This window comes from Bombyx mandarina, chromosome 06 (assembly GCF_030267445.1).
Source record: "Bombyx mandarina strain Sakado chromosome 06, ASM3026744v2".
NCBI classification, from domain to species: Eukaryota; Metazoa; Arthropoda; class Insecta; order Lepidoptera; family Bombycidae; genus Bombyx; species Bombyx mandarina.
In genome coordinates this window covers 7,298,774-7,309,205 of record NC_143213.1, presented here as the reverse complement: position 1 = coordinate 7,309,205, position 10,432 = coordinate 7,298,774, and positions in this window count along the sequence as shown.

The window sequence follows — 10,432 nt, the reverse complement described above, 5'->3', positions numbered from 1 at the left end:
AGTAGGTGCTACCAATCAATTAATTAAATTTTGTACATTTTACGTTGCTTCGCTTTTAGTAGCCGTTCGAGTTACAAAAATATTTACTTTATGATCGATGCTTTGTTTGTTAACATTTTTTTACAAGTAAAAACAAAGTCACGAGCGATGTTGACGATTTTTTTTATATACTCATTATTTTACAAATATTCCATGTAAAATATCTTACTCTTAAAACAAATGGTTACTACAAAGTATTTTTGCTAATAACATTGGTCCCGAATATTTATTTTAATATAAATATTTTAATTAATAGATTGAGAGAAATTTAAAACCTTAAGGGTACCTTCTAAAATCAGAAGCCCTCTCGTATTCTAGTTCGCTAATGACTATAATTTAAACTTAATAATAAAGATAGACAAGAAGCTTTGTTTGGACTTGAAAGGTAAAATTTCTTGCAACGAAATGAATGCCAATTAAGAAACGTGAGCTCCAGAAATGAAGCTTAAACAGAAAGACGTTGGAATTTTCAAGTTTTGACGTTACAATTGAGACCCGATCAATTTACTAACAAGCAAAAGAAACACCTTTTAACCGATCCGAGATATTTTCAACCAAAATATTTTATGGTTAATATTTTACCTAACTATATAACGAAATAAAATAAAATCGATTCAATATATTTTCCTATAACGTATTTGCCTTATCTTGACACTTTTCCTTGTTTTAGTATTCGTTTTCTGTCAATTCCTCTAAAAGTAACCGAGAATCGAAAGTTTATTCTCGATATATATAATTAAATGCGAACAATAAAGCTTAAATGTTAAAATTAAGTTTAAATGATTTTTTTTCTAATCTATTCGCTAGTAGCTTCAGAAGCTATTCCAGCTATGGCTTGTTGGTGAGCTCATGGTCCTCAAACTGAGAGAGTTTGCTAGCACTGGCCCTATTAAGGACAATGCTTTGCAGAATATACCACCTGATCGGAATCGCGATCCACTCAGAAGACCCGGCGAGAAACTCAGATGGTTGTGTCGGACTCAGAGAGGACGGTGACCATTAATTTAATGGATTAATACTTTGTATTGCAAGATGTATTTTTCTTCTTTTTTTGTGTTGTATTTTTACATATTTCTTTTTATATACTTTATTTTCATATAACACTTCCATTTCCGTCGTTCTATATATATCTATATATATACTTTATTAGTAAGCTATCCATAGAAACTTTAATTAACCCAAATGTCAGTAAATTTCCAATAAGTGAAAAATAATGAGATCAGATTTTAACCTATCTAAGAAACTATCCCATATTCCTCAATCCAAAACTTAAACTCTTTACCTGCCACTAATTCCTATCAAGTGCATGCATAACAACATTCATCAGCAGGTAGGAGTAGGCGTGCCGTACACCCAAGCTACTGAATCCTAGCTATTGCTACTCAAATTAAATTTCAGCTGCTTAAACTAACAGTAGCAATAGCATTCTATTCTCAAATATCCTCATGAAATGTGCGTGTGATGAAAGTGCACTATAAATATAGTGTACGCTGGACTGGAATAATGGTTTAAACACAAAAGCTGTGTGACGGACTGACACTTCGATTTCTGTCTCTATCATGATGGCTGAACAATCAAAACATTACACCAGTCCGTAGAACGACTTTTTATTGCAACATTTTGAAGACTGATTTGGATTAATGTACTGAATGCTAATACCCAAATCACCCTATTTTACTCTCCTCTTCGTAGCAATTTCCTCTTACAATTTGACAGGGTCGAATAAAACAAGGAACCTAGTAAATAAATTAAAAATATATAACTAATTACTTTATTTTTTTTAGCATGTAAATGAGCAATAAGTACCACTTTTTTCAATTTTTTTTAATAAATCATTTTATAACGCTAGCTTGTGGTTATAGACAGGAAATGTGTTTAATTAATTTATTCCATCCAAATTTAATTTCCAAGCAACGTAAGTTTGCTTAATTAATTATTAACAAACCGCTTTTCTTACTAATTGAGATAGATTTAAGCAAGCAACGCTTGATCACGTCGACTATCCGGACCGTAGCCAAGTTGTTAATTAATTACAATATTTGGTTACACTCATTACATACTTCATGATTTTGTTAATTAAGGCTTAAGCATAAAAACTTAAGAAAAAAAAACAACCTAAAATAGTCCAAGTAATGAATTATTATATATTTTATTATTGTTTCACAATTAAACTTCTAGGACATAGGAGAAAAGGTTCCTTTTTTGGGTTAGGAAGAAATATTCTAGGCTCATTGCCTATTGCGTGAACCAGAAAAAATCGGGGTGGCCGCGTGCTGTTAAAACTACAAAGGCAGTTAATGCTGTTAAGGCCAGAATTCGTCGAAACCCCATTAGGAAGCGAAAAATATTATCGCGAGAAATGAAGATTCCCGCTAGGACTCGGTCACGTATTATAAAACAAGACCTGAAGCTTGGTGCTTATCGTCGATATACAGGACATGCCCTAAATCAATATTTACAATTAAAGATAGTGGGTCGACCAAAACGACTTCTGTCGATCGCACCTTACGCGTCGATACGCAGGTGAAAGGCACAGAAATATCATCTATACCGATGACAAAAGTTTCACGATTGAAGAACAGTACAATAAGCAAAATGATAAAGTGTACGCTCACAGTTCTAAAGAAGCTGCTTATGTGATCGGAAAGCTACAACGTGGTCATTATCCTGCGTCACTGATGCTTTGGTGGGGTGGGTCTTATCAAGGAGCCACTAAACTACATTATTGTGAAAAAGGAGTGAAAACTTATACAGTCTTGGTTCATGTTGTGAAAATCAATACACTTTTTAAAAATATACCGTGGACTTTCCAGCATAACTCTGGGCCTGATCACAAGGCACGAACTACCCAAGCCTGCCTTGAAACCTACGTTCCGGATCATATACGAGCTGAACACTGGCCCTGGTCTAGCCAGACCCCTTTAGACTTCAAATTATGGTTAGTTTTAGAGGACATGGCCTTCACGAAACGACACGGCGACATTGAGTCTCTTAAAAATTTTTTGGAGCAAGGCATAGCGAAATTTCCCTTGGAAACAGTGCGTAAATCCATAGATTCAACAGATTAAAGGCCTGTATAAACAAATTAAACAGATTAAAGGCCTGTATAAAAACAAAGGTGGCCATTTCGAATAGATTATTATTATTTTTTTTGTAGTGACTTTAATAAATATAGATATACATTTTAATAGTATTACATTACTTCATTTAAAAAAATACATTTTCATTTGTAACAGAACTTATGGCTGGACTAGGTTTATAATTTTTCTGTGATTTGTCGCTATTTTTTTATTATTCTCCTTGATCATTCTTTTTATAGATGCTGTGAATCCTTCGTGGCCTTGTTTTCAATAGAAACACTAAAAATTCTATTCAAAGCAGATTGATACGTACCAGGTAAATGCAATTCGCAATCCCGATTCACCTTTGTCTTGACACAATGTTAATCCAAGAAAAATGAAAGATATCATGAAATTAATATAGATTACGATTGCTCTCACAGCGTATTTTATAAATACTGTTATGGATAAAACATTTTATGCATAAATTCTTGTACAACATCTAAAACCAGAGATCCATATTATGTCTTGTATAATCTACGAACATTACAAGTCCCTGCTGCGATTCGCCTTCCGCGCCACTGAGATATTGTAATGAAATCCAGGCATCTGTTTTCTCTCCAGCTGTAATATGACGTGAGACTTGCTCTGCTATCCGTATACCTCGATTAAAATAATGGTTCTTGTAAAGTGTGTTGTTTTTATCATTCGCAGCTTCGTAAATTTGGTTTTCATAAAATAAATTATCTTCACAATTTACGTAGGACTCATATCTAAGGACTGTTACAAGTTGTTAGCGATATACAACAAAATATAAAGTCATGATAATTAGATTGTCTAAGTCTAACTCAGTTTAGTTAAGTTTAAATGAAGTCAGATTCAAGGTCGACACAAAATCTAAAGATTGTGAAGTATTTCAGTACAACGAAATTTGTATAAGTAAATACTTCAAAATCGTTTTTATTGATCATATAAACTGCCAACTTGATTATCTGGTGCATCGCTTTAACTATCATTCTAACTTTTAACCGTTATGCAAATATTTTACTGAAGTATTTTTACAGATTTTCAATAGGTGGTAATGTACAAATACCCTTTATATTATTTATTGCTTAGATATGCACCACAAAATCGCAAAATATAACAAATTACAAAATGAACCTAAACGCACGAAACAAATCTTTCTTAACGTGCTGAAGGAATGTAATCATGAAATGCTTAGGTTAGCTTAAGAATTCTTCAGGCAGTTTCGGCGTAGGATCAACAACAAAGCCATTACGCTTGACTAAATATATTTTCTAAGATAAATCTAAATTATACAAAAACTACATCTAAATTTCATACCCTAAACTAACAACTGGAGGATATCAATGATACTATTTTTATTGGAATTTTCGGCGGATTTCTCGAGTCGTAGATATAATTAAAACTACGGTTTGTAACTAGATTAACCCCACATTTTTTATACTCACTATATTATTTCCGACTTTTCAAATACTATACCGTCCAAGCAAAAAATTGAACCGCTTCTCGCATTTCTACCTTCTTACACACTTTCGTGGTTAACATTTTTAAGTCATTAATTAATCATGACTAGTGGTCCCCAAGTAGTCGAAATTGACATTGACAATAAATACAGAGTATATTTAAATGTAGGTATGTATGTGTTGTGTCAAATACATGTTAGTGTGTGTAATGTTTTTTTATTGAATTAATGTATTTTCTAGGCATAATTATAGGCATAAAAAATTATAATATTCTGCACTCTTTCTCTATATTCTCTACAAATGTGGGAAATTTCATACTTCTCAGTCCACGCAGTTTTCGTAAAAAGTATACAAAGTTTTTGCCTTACGTCTTAATATATAGTATTAGATACTCGACTGTGTTAAACGGGATTATCTAGGTCTTTGTTTTACTGTATGACGTAACATTAAATAGGCGATTAAAGTTACTAACGTTTATGTTTGTTCGGGCATCAGTGCCAAGGTACACATCATACCCGTTAACAATAATCGGTCATACTGTATGCCAGCAGCTGATAATGTCGCGCGGTATTCAGGCACCGCTCTAATATTCGATTTGTATTCACGGTCGCGTTGTTTATGGCCTATTGAGATGCGAGCCCCTATTCACTGTGCAATTTACAGTGATACGCTACTTTTGTGTACACGGAAATTACGTTCGGTCGCTTGTAATAGTCTAATTAATACTCGTTGCATTTCAGCATATCGTTAATGCTTCGTATTACGAAAAATAAATAATAGTTTAAAAAAAAACTAACAAAATACGCTTTTATAGAAAATCCAAATAAAAAATAGAAAATAAATTTTAATAAATTTGAATTAAAAATAGTGTAAGAAAAAATGATTTTCTTGTAAAAAAGCGTGGGGTACTTTTCAGTATATTATCAAAATAACCTTTCTACTCATATCTGTTTATAAAATACAAGTAATGTTCGTGGTTGGATAACGCAAACACTCATGTTTTGTGTATTCAGTATCTACGTTGATAATTAGTATTTTTAAAGTAAAATCAATTTCGTTACAAAAAAAAGAGGCGCTTATCCGATCGATCGAAAGAAATCCATTGATTTTATTGTGTTTATTGACTTTGGTATAGTATTTCTTTTATTAATTTATTTATCCTACATTGAATAAAAGATGAAAAAAAACATTTTTTTTTATTGCTTATAGTGGTGGACGACCTCATAGCCCACTTGGTGTTAAGTAGTTACTGGAGCCCATAGACATCTACAAAGTAAATGCGCCACCCACCTTGAGATATAAGTTCTAAGGTCTCAGTATAGTTACAACGGCTGCCCCGCCCTCCAATCCGAAACGCATTACTGCTTCACGGCAGAAATAGGCAGGCGCGGACTCAAGAGGTCCTACCACCAGTAAAATAGATTGCTAACGTAATAAAATCAGTATAGCTGCAAATTACGGCTTAATCGCTAACCGCGACATTTTTTCCGTCAATCTGTGATGAAAAGAATATCAACAAAGAAAGCGGTGACGTAAGAATAAAACGGCCCATCTATTATAGTCTGCAAGTATATGCAATATATAATACAACATACACAAATACACACACAACCAGCCATAAAACATTAAATAAGTAGCAGCAAAAGCTGCATTAGGTTGATGAAAGAGAAAAATTAAAGTTTTAGTAAGGATCCCTATTTTTTTTTCAAAATACATTATAGCCCATGTCACTCGGGAATAGTGTAGCTTCCAAACAGTGAAAGAATTTTTCAAATCGGTTCAGTAGTTTCAGAGCCTATTCAATACAAACAAACAAACAAATCTTTCCTCTTTATAATATTAGTATAGATTTATGACTACTGATACAATAAAATAGCGTATTTTGTTAGTTGTTAGTTTTTTTAAACTATTATTTATTTTTCATCTTTTAGTTGAATTTCAATTTTTTCAATATTTTTTTTTAATTTTATTATTATTTTGAATTGTCATTGGTCTATAATAAGTATTCCAAATTTCGAGTTAATCCGATGTTTTAAAGGGGTCAAAATCATGTTCAAAGATTCCGTTACATACATACGTCTGAAGCTAATAAAAGCGTATTAACCTGCATTCTCATAGAATGATGAATGAATATTTGTTGTACGGTGTTAATATTTATAATACTTCAGTTACCATACCATATTGTGTCAAAATACATATTATTTAAATAAGAAAAGAGATGGAAATTTTACAATTATGTTATGCCGGTAAAATGCTATCAGACAAAAAGAAAACAATCAAATGTGCAACCATCTAATATTGACAATAAAAATCTGAAAACATTCATTCTTATTGACTTCCGCTTGCCGTTCAATAGTCCGCGAGCAACATAAGCAAGCAAACTTTTATTATTGAAATGCTATCGAGTTCAACTCTATTTGCTTCATTAAAACTTTCGAGGCACCTGATCGCGACACAATGCAGAGATGGCTGCAAGTGCTCTTTGTTGTAATTTCCTAGCACTGTCACGCTGATATCACCTTAATTATATCTCATTCTAAGGAAGTTTCATTATAAATGAGTTGAGTTCTGAATTTTGCACTACGAATTATTAAGATGCAGATATTTTAGTTAGCGCATTCGACTTGTCTTGATAAGAGACGATAATTTTAGTCTTCTGTGTACAATGAACACTTTTCACTTAAATAGCCATATTATCTTATATGTTCTGAAAAGTATTGTTTTTTATGTAGACAGACAACACGTCAGAGCGATCAATCGAAATATTGTATGTATGTAGAATGGGAACGCCGTTATATCAATTATTTATATATTTTGGCTATTCCAGAAAGATATGTGCGGAATAAATATTATTATACAAATAAAATATTGTTCGTAGTATTATGCATTAACTCCCTCAATTATAAGAATATACATAGTATGTTTACAAAATAAAACTGTGCCGATATTCACTGTGCAAATAATTAATTATATTAATTATTCGTAACTTTAAAATTGTACTTTGTTATTTATTTATTTATTTATGTACACACAGAAAAGAGGACATAATACAGAGTAATAGGAAAATTATGTACAAAGGCACTGCTTATTTCTTTAAGAAATCTCTTCCAGCAGACCTGCGAGAGGATAATGAGAATAATAATAAAAAGTGATGAGTGTGTGTAGAAAAAATAACACATAACTAAAATAACAAATACAACACGAGAATTATAGTAATGCACATACACATAGCAAATATTGTTAAACTTGAATACAAAATATTATAAGTAGCACAGTAACACTCGTATATACGAAGAGTATAGAACCATGATCATTCGGTTGACGAGAGATAAAATTGTTTGTGTTTGTTCAATTTAGTACCGAAATTATGTCTTAATTTCGCGAAACAATAATTTTAACGAGACTTAGGGAAACACACCCGATACGAATGGCATTAGTAATGTTAAGATGTATTCACGGATTTATAGTCAAATAATTGCCTTTTTAAAAAGATGTGTGGTGTCGTGGGACACCGGATAGGAACGAAGTTATATTATATTATAAAAATATTAATTTTAAGTTCTATTCGAAGTATAAAGAAAATAAAACTGCAGGTTTCGCAACAATCCACGGTCATTCGGTAACGTGCGACTTATTGTGGTACACTTCATTCACGGTTGCTTGCATAAAGTTAGTGTATTGCGCAAACGAACGCTCTGAGATTGTGGTCAATGAATGATAAAAATATGTTATTAAAAAATAACAGTGTACGACTTAGCTTTGTAATATATGTGTGCAATACTAATAAAAATCTTACGTTACGGACGATTTTTCTCGGTTAGGGTCCTCCACATCGTCCCATAAGGAACTTCGTTTCAAAAATACATAAAAACCACGGAACATGTTTAGAAAAAAAAATCGAATCAAAAGATATAAATACGATACATAAGTTTCATTGTGTACAGAGAAGTTCCATATTATCAATTTTATTATTAACATCACCTGGCGGGTACACAAACAAAGTTTTGACATCAGTAACGCGATAAGGAATTATGTACTTACGTACAATTGGCCATGCAACAAGCACCTTACATTACGCTCTATTGGCAACCATTGCTAACAAACATTAATAGCCAATTTGACGCATTTAAATGGGAATGAATGGGAAGTTGCTAGGTGTAAGATGAATTCGGGAAAACTTGTTCGTCAGCACCGCCTCCGATTGGAACTTGTCTGTATCACCTTCTTCCTTTTATTAAAATACTAGCTTTTGCCCGCGACTTCGTCCGCGTGGAATAGTTCATAAATTATGCTTTATTTTAGAACAAATTTGGTTAGCATAAAAAACGTTATAGTGAGCCAACCTTAACATACAGACATATGCTGTGCGGACTTTTTTTTAGAACTTTTAAAAGGGGAACAATTCTGTCATACATTATTTTAGCGAAACTTTAACCGTTTCTACAGCACACGCAGCGGAAGCTCTCAAAAGGGAATAAAACCCCGATTTTGAAACATTATTATATGTGCTCCGCTTGCACTGGTTTTAGCGTGATGTTATATAGTTATAGCCTATAGCCTTCCTCGATAAATGGGCTATCTAACACTGAAAGAATTTTTCAAATCGAACCTGTAGTCGTTCCTGAGATTAGAGCGTTCAAACAAACAAACTCTTCAGCTTTATAATACTAGTATAGATATAAACATGACTGTGGCTGGATTTTAATAAAATCTTTAAGTTTAATTTACTATGTCATGTGCAACTATCTTGTTTAAGTAGAATTTCACTAATATATTCATTGGTGTGATCAATGAACAAACAGCACTTCGGCTTATATCGTAAACTAATTAAATTTGCTCAACCAAAGGGTACATTATTCAATCTCGACGGACATAATAAACAAGTGTGTGGTGACGATAAAACACGGCAGTAGATGTATCAGCGTGTAGCTACACGACTGAAAACATGGGCGAGGGTCAACTCATAAGCTCTAAGAATTTTGTACCTTAATTTGTAACCCATAAGAGATAAATTCATTTGATAAACAGTAATCGGCATAAAGCGGGTTTATTTAAATTAAAAAATAATAAAAGGAACTTCACCGATGTCATGTTTTAATGTGATAGATCAACGCTAGTATAATTGTTATTTGTAAATCATAATCCACATTAGCTATGTATGAAATTTAATAATTACGGACTAATGTACTTAATTTGACTTTCGAAGACTTTATGTCATAATGATATTATATAATATGTGAATCTATATCTATACTAATATTATAAAGAGGAAAGATTTGTTTGTTTGTTTTTTTCGAATAGGCTCCGAACTACTGGACCGATTTGAAAAATTTTTTTTCCATTAGAAGCCGACATTGTCCCTAATGAACAAAGGCTACTTTTTTAAAAAAAATATTTTTTTTTTTTTTTTTGGTTTCATGTGTGTTTTAATGTTTCCGAAGCGAAGCGAGGGCGGGTCGCTAGTATATAATAATGAAACTAAAGCCATCCAAGACTATTTGCATTCATGGAAAACCAAACGCCATTGTTCAAAATGGCCACCTAATGACAATGACAATGAATGAATAAGACAATGACAGCTACTAACCTGAGTTTTTTTTTCTCTACCTTTTTTATTCAAGGTAATTATTAATTATTTTAAATATTAATTAACGAATAATTAATATGTCTAAGTAAAATTTAATATCTCCTTCGGCTATCATGGGTCGTGTACTAATTAAAAAGAACTACTTTTATGGCTTAGTCTCTGATTTATTATTTCGGATTTTTCGAATTTTTGTTTTCTTGGTCACGGACAAATATGATGTTATTTGTCGACATAGGAGTATGATGCTAACTACCATTTAC